Consider the following 11,996-nt stretch of genomic DNA (forward strand, 5'->3'; position numbering starts at 1 on the left):
CTAGCGACTGAATTTTCCTAACTAACCTCCCATGCGGGATCTTGTCAAAGGCCTTACTGAAGTCCATGTAGACAATATCCACTGCCTTCCCTTCATCCACTTTCCTGGTAACATCCTCCAAAAACTCCAATAGATTGGTCAAACATGACCTGCCACGCACAAAGCCATGTTGACTCTCCCTAACAGGGTTGTTCAATTTCAGATGCAAAAATACAACGAAGCAAAACTGACGGTCAATCGAAGAAATCAAAGAAACATAGGAAAATGGACATAATAATTTAAAACACTGAACTGTCAGGAGTGGGATTCGAACCCACGCCTCCATTAGAGACTGCGACCTGAACGCAGCGCCTTGGACCGCTCGGCCATCCTGACAACCACATGGGAAGACCCGGTAAACTCCACTACCAGACCCAATGCAGATAACAAGGTACACTCTGTCGCTGGGATCAGAGAAAACAAAATTTTCCATTTCATCTTGCTGATATAATTTAGAATTACGCGTTTAATTCAATGAAAGACCGACAAGTAGAGAATAGAACGGGCCAGCTGAGAGCAGATTGGATTACTTTAATTTAATATCCCGATTGCGTAACCGGGTAAATGTCCTATTCATGGTGCTGTACTGTGCTGCTGCACTTAACAAAAGATGTCCCGAAACCTAGTTTTATAAACAGATACGTTATCACAATTTCAATTAGCTCACGCCGATCATATTGCTCACAGGTTCGGAGCGGATGCTGGCAATCAACAAGTCAACAAAACATTGTCCTCACAGATCGAATTGATTCCGGCTGTTGTCGTCATCGTCAGAGTGCAAAATTACCTCCAGAATCGGAGTAATGGGACCAGAAATTACAGAAAATATGAATCACGCACAGATTACCTTTAAGTTTCTGGAGGAAGGAGAACTTGAGCTAAAGGTCCTCTCCCAACGTTTACTAATTTCCACTGTTGAGTCTCCTGATTTACTGCAATACATGTTATCCATTATCTTACCTATGTCGTGCCAAGACCGAAAAGTCACAAGATATAACAAGCTACCACCGGATATCATGGATATAGGTCAAGAGCTTTGATGTCGATAAATGGGGCAAGGCTGTTCCGTCTGAGCTGCGCGGCTGCACTGCCGCTCAATAACTAAAAGGCGCCTGCGCACATTACCGCGCGGCTGGAATTCAACGCCCAGAGAAAAAAGTTTACGTAACGTGAATGATTTTCTTTGTTGTACGGTATTTCATTTTATCCTCTGTGACAAGAATACACATAGATTAAGATGTTAGCTGTCCTGTGTGATCAGCAGTTGGTCTGCCACCCGTCTTCAGGAGACAGAGAGATAAGGGAAACAATGGAGCAGCATTTGGAGACGTGTAATGAAGGGACGGGAGAGAGAATAACAGAAGGAGAGAGCTGTCTAGAGCGCCCCCCCCCCTTGAACCCTGAACTGTTTGAAGTGATGGACAGGCGATACCCCAGCAGGGGGATAAAAAAGGACAGGTTCGCTAAGGCAGGTGACACACGACACCCGAGGTAACAAGACCCTGGAGGCGGTGCGTCTCTGACAAGTCGGTGGGAAGTACCGGGCCATAAACGCACAGGGTGGAAAGGCACGATCGGCGGGAACCTGGTGTGTGTCCACCCTTGCCTGGGTGCCAGGTTCAGCGCAGGGAAACGATCGTATCTGGAAACGGAGGGGTCACGGTCGGTGACCTCAGATGACATCACAAAGGACTCGCCCGAAAGCTGACTGCGAAGGTCTGTCTGGAACCTTGAATATTCATTCGTTTTGCTCTCTCTCTCCTTCCCCCCACTGTCCATCGCCACGGCAGCGATTACTGCGAACTGAACTGAACTAAATTGAACTGAACTTTGCGTCACTTTGAAACTGGTCATTTGCCACTAGACAACGATAGAGCTTGATTGATCCTGTTATCTGAATTCTGTGTACATGTATGTTTATCATTGCATGCTTTGCACTGTTGTAACTATATGTTATAATTATGTGGTTTTTGTCAGTTTTAGTCTTGGTCTGTCCTGTGTTTCTGTGGTATCATACTGGAGGAACATTGTATCATTTCTTAATGCATGCATTTCAAAATGACAATAAACGAGGACTGAGTGTCCTCATAATCTAATAATCTAATAATCTAATAATCAATAGGGACGGGGAAAGTACCAGAGGATTGGAAGGTTGCAAACGTTATTCTCTTGTTCAAGAAAGGGAGTAGAGATAACTCAGGAAATTATAGACCAGTAAATCTTACTTCAGTGGTGGACAAATTGTTAGAGAAGATCCTGTGAGATAGGATTTATGAGAATTTGGAGAGACATAATTTGATTAGGGATAGTCAGCATGGCTTTGTCAAGGGCAGGTCATGCCTTACGAATCTGATTGAATTCTTTGAGGATGTTACAGAACACATTAATGAAGATAGAGCAGTGGATGATGGATTTCAGTAAGGCATTTGATAAGACTCCCCATGTGAAGCTGATTCAGAAAGTAATGAGGCAATGGGATCCAAGAAGACCTTGTTTTGTGGATCCAGAATTGGCTTGACCGCAGAAGGCAAAGGTTCGTATACTGTAGATGGTTCGTATTCTGCATGGAGGTTGGTGACTAGTGATGGTCTGCAGGGATCTGTTCTGGGACGCCTCCTCTTTGTGATTTTTATAAATGACCTGGATGAGGAACTAAAAGGGTGGCTTAGTAAGTTTGTTGATGACACAAAAGTTAAGGGTGTTGTGGATAGGTTGTCGGAGGTTACAGTAGTACACCAATGGGATGTAGAATTGGGCTAAGTGGCAGATGGAGTTCAACTCAGATAAGTGTGAAGTGGTTCATTTCAGTAGGTCAAATTTAAAGACAGAATATAATATTAACGGCAATACTTGGCAGTGTGGAGAATCAGCGAGATTTTGGATTGCCGATAGGACACTCAAAGCTGCTACACAGGTTGACAGTGTTGTTAAGAAAGCGTATGGTAAATGGTTATCACAGGAGAGCCCAACTTTAAACGCAAGGGTGGAAATTACAATGGACATTTACAAAACGGAGACGATAACAGCATCTGTTAATCATAAGTTGGAACAATTTGATTCATACTGGGGGAAAATGGTTCAACTACATAACACCTCATAGGCCTGATTTTATTCTCACAAATCAATGAATATGTTGTAAACAAAAAGATCACTCCCTACTTGTACATAGTTTTCTTTTATTGCTTGTTCTTTCTTTCTATGGGTGTATACCTCAGATAAATATTATGTGGAGATTTATGGTAGTATATATGTACAATATCTGAAATACATCTTATGGAAATGTTTGTTTGGTGATGAACTTTAATAAAAAATAAATTACTAAAAAAAGGCGTGTAGCGGTGTGCTACACACAGCGCTAGAATAACCACACGGAGTCGGTGAGTTGGAGTTGCGATAAAGAGATTTATTCAAACTTGGCGGCCCGCTTTAAAGTCTCCCTGGGGCGGGACTGCCGTGGGGAATGCATATTCCCAGACCCTTTCCCCGCGCAGGATTTTCCCCCTGCTGGTGAAGACGGCCTGGCGCCCTTTTGGGGCCGGCCCTCTGCCTGCGCGCGCTGCTTCGTAAGCCGGTTCGTGTGTGCCAGAAAGTGGGTCGCCACAGGCGTATGATGTGATGGCCTTCATCAACTGTAGGATTGAGTTCAAGAGCCGTGAGGTAATGTTACAGCTATATAAAACCTTAGTTAGATCCCACTTGGAGTATTGAGTTCAGTTCTGGTCACCTCACTACAGGAAGGATGTGGATACTATAGGGAGAGTGCAGCGGAGATTTACAAGGATGTTGCTCAGATTGGAGGGAATGCCTTAGAAGAACAGGTTGATTGAACGTGGCCTTTTCTCCTTGGAGCGATGGAGGATGCGAGGTGACCTGATAGACATATATAAGATTATGAGAGGCATTGATCGTGTGAATAGCTAGAGGCTTTTTCTCAGGACTGAGATGGCTAACAGGAAGGGGCATACTTTTAAGGCGGCTGGAAGTAGACACAGGGGGGATGACAGATGTAAGTTTTTCACACAGAGAGTGGTAGGTGCGTGGAATGCTCTGCCAGCGACAGTGATACAGGCGGATACAACAGGATCTTTTAAGAGATTCTTAGATTGGTACATGGAGCTAAGAAAAATAGAGGGTCATGCGGTAGGGAGATTCTAGGCAGCTTCTAGAGTGTGTTACATGGTCGGCACAACAGTGTGGGCCGAAGGGCCTGTAATGTGCTGTAGATTTTCTATGTTCCTATGTTTCTATGGTTTCTATGTTTCTGATATAATGTATATTAAAATAATCAAGTGCCGCGCAGTTTTCAGGAAGTGGAAAAATTATTACTCAGAACAATGGATGGCCAGTGCTGCGGAGAAAAACGTGCGTATATAATGTCACTGTATGATGTTATCCCAGGATAACGTGGATATGAGCATGCCTCAGGATGTGTATGTTAAATACCTTAATAAACAACAAAGAATTCGGTCTTTATTAAATATATACTGGACAATTTATTTGAAAATGCCACGATGTTTCATTCAATCATGAAACTCTACATTTTACATTTTTTGCTTGTTAATAGGTTAGGAAATTAGTCTTTGAATGAATTGCACGGATGGCATTGGTTAAGAGGGACAGAGGCTAGTAAGACCCGCTTAGGCAGGTACGCTAAGCTACTTTGCTGAGTTAGGACTAAGGACTAATTTTCATGATGGAATATTCCACACTATGAAGTCTCTTGGTAAGGAAGTTACAACAACTGCATTAATTGAATAAATTTTGTTTGTGTCCCATTCAGGCACTTGATTTTAAGAAATGAGGGAATCCACGATGTGTCTGACCAGTGACCTATTGTGTGCTCAGCGTTTAATCTTCAATTGGCACCGTCTGCAGCTTCCCCTAGACCGCGGCAACAGATCTAATCATCCCAATGGGCAGCGTGAAATGACAGATGATTGTGCGCTGCGGCAAACCACAAAAAAAAAACTCGTTCCCTGCAAAAATGAAAGACTGAGGCCACTGCAACATTTCCCCAGACCCTAATGCCGGGAGAATCGAGGGATTTGAAATGCAACTCACGGTCTAACATCCATGCATAGCCCTGAGCATTGATTTGACTGCGTGACAGACCAAAAGGCAGGTGTTTCTATCTGAAAAAAAGAATGAGATACACAAACAGAAAGAAATGAGCAAAAATGACGTCAACCTAAAATCTGACGGGGGAAAAAATTACGTGGAGGGAGATGAATAGTTCAAGAGCTGGAAGGAGATACTGCGATAGATTCATACAGAATGAAAACATGACAGGTGTTTTTTTTCCCAAGTTCTCGCTGCTGAAATTCTATCCACTGTTTGTTCACCAATCGGAATGTGTTTAATTGTGTGTTTTCAAAGTCAAATCTATTCTTTGTTTATTTACAGTCAAATTGTCAGGCAGCTGTTATCAAACTGACTGTCACAACACGCTGGAGGAACTCAGCAGGTCGGGCAGCATCCGTGGAAACGATGAGTCGCCATTCCCTATTCTCAGTTCCTCCGTCTCCGCCGCATCTGCTCCCAGGATGAGGTTTTCCGTTCCAGGACATCTCAAATGTCCTCTTTCCTTAAGGATCCTGGTTTTCCTTCTGCCGTCATCAATGATGCCCTCACCCGCATCCCTCCATTTCCCGCACTTCGGCCCTCACCCCATCCTCCCGCCACCACAACAGGGACAGAGATCCCCTTGTCCTCACCTACCGCCCCACCAGCCTCCGGATCCAGCACATTATCCTCCGCAACTTCCGCCACCTTCAACAGGACCCCACCACTAAGCACATCTTTCCCTCTCCACCCCTCTCCGCTTTCCGCAGGGATCGGTCCCACCGCGACTCCGTGATCCACACGTCCCTCCCCACGGATCTCCCACCCGGCACTTATCCCTGTAAGCGTAAGTGCTACATCTGTCCCTACACCTCCTCTCTTGCCACAATGCAGGGCCCCAAACGGTCCTTCCAGGTGAGGCAACACTTCACTTGTGACTCTATTGGGGTCATCTATTGCATCCCGTGCTCGCGGTGCGGCCTCTTCTACATCGGTGAAACCCGACGCAGATTGGGGGACCGCTTGGTCGAGCACCTCCGCTCCGTCCGCCACAACAGACAGGATCTCCCAGTAGCCACCCACTTCAACTGTGTTTCCCATTCCCATCCAGTTATTTCCATACATGGCCTCCTCTACTATCATAATGAGGCTAAACTCAGGTTGGAGGAGCAACACCTCATATACCGTCTAGGTTGTCTCCAGCCCCTTGATATGAACATAGATTCTCCAGCTTCCGGTAATTCCCTCCCCCTCCCTTCCTTTATCCCTATGTCACTCTGCCCCTCCCCCAGCTGCCTATCACCTCCCTCCTTCTAATACCCATTGTGTTTTCCCCTATTCCTTCTTCACCTTTCCTGCCTATCACCTCCCTGCTTCCCCTCCCCCACCCCTTTATCTTTCCCTTTACTGGTTTTTCACCTGGAACCTACCAACCTTCTCCTTCCCACCCTCCCCCCACCTTCTTTATGTGGCCTCTGCCCCTTCCCTCTTCAGTCCTGTCGAAGGGTTCCGGCCCGAAACGTCGACTCATCGTTTCCACGGATGCTGCCCAAACTGCTGAGTTCCTCCAGCGCGTTGTGAGTGTTGCTTTGACTCCAGCATCTGCAGGGTATTTTGTATTTACGATCAAACTGACTGTGACCGGCAGGGAAACGCCTGAGCGATAGTCAAAATTATTTTGGGTCTAGAATGGAGCTGCGGACATTATAAAAGTGGGGCGAACGTTCTCACCCTGACGTTGCCGAAACAGATGAACATTTTTCTGTTTCTGCGAAGATTTTGCACGGAACACCTGAGTGGAAACAGGCCGATTTGTAAATTTTGCCTCCGTGTTCTGAAACATCTCGCTTGGGGACTTGCCGGAATTTCAATCTGATATCTTTCCTGCGCCATACACATGAGCACCAGACGCGTGAATCATACCACAAGGCCAACGAGAACACAACCGCGCATGTTATAATCAAACATTACTATTGCACAATTAAGCAGGCAAATTTAATTGTTAGAAGTCCATTGTCAATTTCTTTGCTAAATGTACCTCTTGGTGTACACGAATAAGCAGCGAACTTATACAATCAAAGAGAAAAATAATGGAAGGTAGATTGTATTACGTATCGATAAGTTTCTAACAAGAGGGCACAACTCTTAAGTATAGTTTTGGTCATTTGGAACTGAGGTATCCAAAATTTTCTTCATGATGAATCTTTGCAATTCTCGGAATGGGCGGCTAGCGGGGTGAGGGGTGGATGATTGGAATAGTTTTCAGAGTGTGACTAATCACTTGTTGGATCAACAACAGTTAATAATTGGCAGACAGAATGAATGAATACTGGGACCAATTAGTTCATTTCGGTCTCGCATTCCGCTCATTGTCCTTTCGCTAAACCGGCAAACTTTCCATCACGTAACCTTCTAAATCTTTTACTCCTTCACTGTCGGATATTTTTTTCTGAGTTCACTACATCGTAACTCTCAGAAATATTCAGAGTTCCCAACTGCCAATTTGCCAACTCCTCCTACATCCCTCCCCCACCCCACCCCAAGCTGCCAAAGCATTCAACGTCGTCCTGATTGTTTCTTTATATATGTGGGGGAAAGCTTGGGATGGAAACAAGACGAAGAGTGGTGGAATGTTGAACTATGATTTGTAGGCCGTCGACAGAGTCCGGCAAAAGATCGTGAAGGATAATAGGACGAATACAATGGATGGCACGTGATCAGTGAAATGACAAAGTGGTTTAGTGTCAGCTGCAAAAATGCAGCGAAGCAAAACAGGGAATTTATGAAAGAGGACACCATGATTTAAAAAATACCGAACTGTCAGGAGTGGGATTCGAACCCACGCCTCCACCCCACGCCTCCAGTGGAGACTGCGACCTGAACGCAGCGCCTTGGACCGCTCGGCCATCCTGACAACGACAGGGAAATGCTCCCGTCAATTTCACTACTGGAGTCAATGAAGGGTACAGGGTATATTCCAGCGATGGAATTGTAGGAAACAATATTTTGCATTTCATCTTGAATCATTTCGAATTACGCGTTTCTTTCCATAAAAAAAAGACAGGTAGAGAAAAAAAACGGGCAGGTGAAAACGGATGGGTTAGTTAAATTTGGCACCCTGGACAACGAATGCGTGATGAAGTGAACGTCGTGGTGTGGTGCGGTTTTGCTTCATTTAACAAAAGATGTCCTGATGCCCAGTGTTATAATCAGGTAGGTTATCACTGAAATTGATTCATGTGGACGATCTTTCTCACAGGTTCAGAGCAGGTTCTGGCAATGAACAAGTGAACAACACCCTCTCATCACAGGTCGCACTGAGCCTGGCCGTTGCTGTCACCATCAAACCGCTAAAGTTCCTCCAGCATTGCAGAAACCGCTCCTGAAATTAGTATATAGAACATAGAACACAAGAAACACAGGAAATGCCATTTGGCCTACAATGTTGTGCCGTACCAGCTCAAAGGCAAATCAAAAACACCCAAACAGTAATCCCTCTTACCTAAGCAATTTCCATATCTCTCCATCACTTAAAAGTCTATAATGTATTTGCTTTTATCACCGTACCAGATATGGCATTCCAGGCATCCACCACACTCAGAGTAAAAAACTTACTCCTTTCATCCCCCACCCTTTGAACTTACCCTCTCGCCTTCAATACATGCCCTCTGGATATTTCAGCCCTGCGAAACGGATACTCTCTGTCCACTCTATCTATGCCTCTCATAATCTTATAAAGCTTTATCGGCCTCTGGCTCTCCAGAGACAGCAACCCAAGTTTATCAGGCCTCTCGTGATAGCACATGTGAATGCGACCCCGACCCTCTGTGAGTTTCCAAAGGAAGACAGCTTGAGTTAAAGGTCGTCCATCTATGTTAATCAACTTCCCTGTTTTACTGCAATACATTTTCTCTATCTTTTTTCCTATACAGTGACTAGGCCGAAAGGTCACATGATGTCATAGGTAAAGGACTAGGAAAACAGTTTTTAAGTCTATAAATAGAGCAAGGGTGCTCCCGCTTTTGGCTGGAGTTACTGCTCTGTTTAAACTGCAGCAATAACTGAAATGCCCCCAGGCACGTTCCCTTTGTTGCCGCGCGACTGGAATTCAATGCAGCCAGAAAAAGTTTACGAAACGTGAATAATTTTCTTTGTTGCTTAATTATACACTTCAATTAATAAATAGATCAAAAGTATGTTGATTTTTCGATTTTCATTCCAACTTTTCGTATTATACGTATTAAAAAATAAACATTTAAAGTGCCGCGCAGTTTTCGATCGGAATAAAAATTTCCTGCACGGAGCAATGCGTGATTCACGCAGATGTAAAACAAAATAGGCGGAACAATGGTTGGAGTTACAACCCACAGCCTTTGATTTAGCAGTGCAGAGTTTCTCAATCGGGGTTCCTCGGAACCCTAGGGACACGCAACGCTAGCACACGCAGTGGAGGGTAGTGACCGAGCAGCCCCGTTAGCAATGTCGTTAGTCTCTCAGCCCGGTATGGCAATGCAAAGTAAGACTGTGTAAGACCGTGGATGTGTCCATTCTCAGTTTTTAACTAGAGAATGGCCGTTGATAATTGGTGAACGCTGTATTCAACGGAGAGGAGGACGGCAGGCTGATAGAAAGTGTGAAGTGTGTTTTCCGAACATTTGGACTCGTCCAACGAGAGCTGTGACGCAAGCCTCTCCTTCCAGAGTTACCTTCCCTAACTCCCCCTCACACGTCGCCGAATGATTTATAGAAGCGAACAAACTATCGGAGCAGTAGAAAATTGGAGGGAAATTTTCATTCTCAGGACGGTCTAATGTGGCGATTTTTGAAGAGGAAGTGTGAGATGGAAGAGGGGGATTCTGGGCCTAGGGCTACGGACAATTCTGATAACCTTAATAATGAAGAGTTACCGTCCTTTGAGCCATTTCACTGCACTAGTGCAACAACGCACGCAAAATGTCCGTCTTTACGATGAAAGCTACTTATCGATGGGTTTTACATGGACTGGTTAGCCAAGTTGTCCTATTCCATTGTGCCTAGTCTGTGGCAAACAAAAACTTACAAATGCAGCAATGACTCCAGCAAAATTGTGAATGTAGTACACTTAACTACAAATCACAGCCATACGATAGATAAAAGTCCTGATTATTTTAAACGGCGATTGAAATCTCAAAACAGAGCAACGCTTTTGTTAATATAGTCACAGTCAGTAAAAAAAAATTCAAGAAGCAAGTTAGTTAGTGGCAGAAATTACTACCTAGAAAAGGAAAAGTCACACAGTTGGTGAGAACATAATAATGCCAGCATGTAAAGGTATAGTGGATAAAATGCAAGTACAAGATGCAGTACGAGAAATTGAAAAGGTTTCACTTTCATGCAATACGATAAGTTGACGTATTGATGACGTCGTATGATGCTGAAGAGGTTTTGAGAAACTGAAAAACAACAGTTTCTCTATCCAGGTTGATGAGTCAACAGACTTCACCAATAAATGTCATGCTGTTGCATTTGTAAGATTTGCAAATGATGGTGAAATTCAAGAAAACGTTTTATGTTGCAAAGAATTGCCTGAAACAAAGGCCAAGATTAAGGGAACAGGTCTTGAAAACAAAATACAGGGAGTTAGGAAGGAAGCTGAAGCTGAGAAGCAGGACCTCAAAGGTAGTAATGTCAGAAATGCTGCCTGTGCCACACGACAGTGGGGACAGGAATAGAATTACGATAAATATGTGACTGAAGAATTGGAGCAGGTAGCAGGTTTCTTGATAACTGGGATTTCTTCTGGAGCAGGTGTAACCTGTACAAAAAGGATGGTTTGCACCTGAATCCGAGGGGACAGGTTTGCTGCAGTTGTTTGGAATGGTTCAATCGAATGTGGCAGGGGGATGGGAACCAGTATGATAGAGCTGAGGATGAGCCAGCAGATTTACAAGTAGATGATGTAATATGTAATATGAATATATGGAAGAACAAGCCAATGATTGGGTACAACTGCAGATAGAACAAAGAGTTAAGTTTCACCACAAGGGCAAAATTCCTAAGAACGAAGGATGCAGGCCTGAAGGTCCTGTATTTAAATTCAGGTAGCATTCGGAATAAGATGGATGAACTCGTGGTCCTGGATTAAAGAAGGTCATTGTTCGGAGCTAAACATCAAAGGACATACTTGGAATTGAAAGGATAGCAAGAAGGCACAGGCGGTGGTGTGGCTGTATTGGTAAGAGATGGAATTACGTTTTTAGAAAGAGTTGACATTGGGTCAAAGAATGTCGAATATTTGTGGGTAGAGTTAAGAAATTGCAAGGGTAAAAAACTATTATGGAATTCATGTGTGTATATATATATATATATATATATATATATATATATATATACACACACACCTCCAAATAGGAGCCAGGATGTGGGTCTGAGATTGCAAAGGGACCTGGAAAGGGTAAGTAATAAGGGTAATGTCACAGTTGTAATGAGTAACTTCATGATGCCGCGTGGCCAAGTGATTAAGGCGTCGGTCTAGTGATCTGAAGGTCACTAGTTCAAGCCTCAGCTAAGACAGTGTGTTGTATCCTTGAGCAAGGCACTTAACCACACATTGCTCTGCGACAAAACCAGTGCCAAGCTGTATCGGCCCTAGTGCCCTTCCCTGGACAACATTGGTGGCGTGGAGAGGGGAGACTTGCAGCATGGACAACTGCTGGTCTTCTTGCCCAGGCCTGCGCCCTGGAAACCTTCCAAGGCGCAAACGCATGGTCTCATGAGACTAACAGATGCCTATTAAATGAGTGACTTCAATATGCAGGGGGATTGGGGAAAAACAGATTGCTGTCAGGTCACAAGAAAGGGTAGCTTTGTAGAGGAAATGTTCTTAACAGAGTGTTTGAGCTGAAAAGTGAATTGAA

General features: G+C 44.3%; 2 non-coding genes across 2 annotated transcripts; both read right to left on the reverse strand.

Annotated features, from left to right (window-relative positions):
- Positions 1 to 292: 292 nt before the first annotated feature.
- trnal-cag (transfer RNA leucine (anticodon CAG)) lies at positions 293 to 375 on the reverse strand. Its single transcript has one exon. It is a non-coding gene; the product is annotated as a tRNA-Leu (tRNA).
- Positions 376 to 7,918: 7,543 nt separating this feature from the next.
- Positions 7,919 to 8,014, reverse strand: trnal-cag (transfer RNA leucine (anticodon CAG)). Its single transcript has one exon. It is a non-coding gene; the product is annotated as a tRNA-Leu (tRNA).
- Between the last annotated feature and the right edge of the window lie 3,982 nt (positions 8,015 to 11,996).

Source organism: Mobula birostris, chromosome 11, assembly GCF_030028105.1.
Source record: "Mobula birostris isolate sMobBir1 chromosome 11, sMobBir1.hap1, whole genome shotgun sequence".
In the NCBI taxonomy this organism is placed as follows: Eukaryota; Metazoa; Chordata; class Chondrichthyes; order Myliobatiformes; family Myliobatidae; genus Mobula; species Mobula birostris.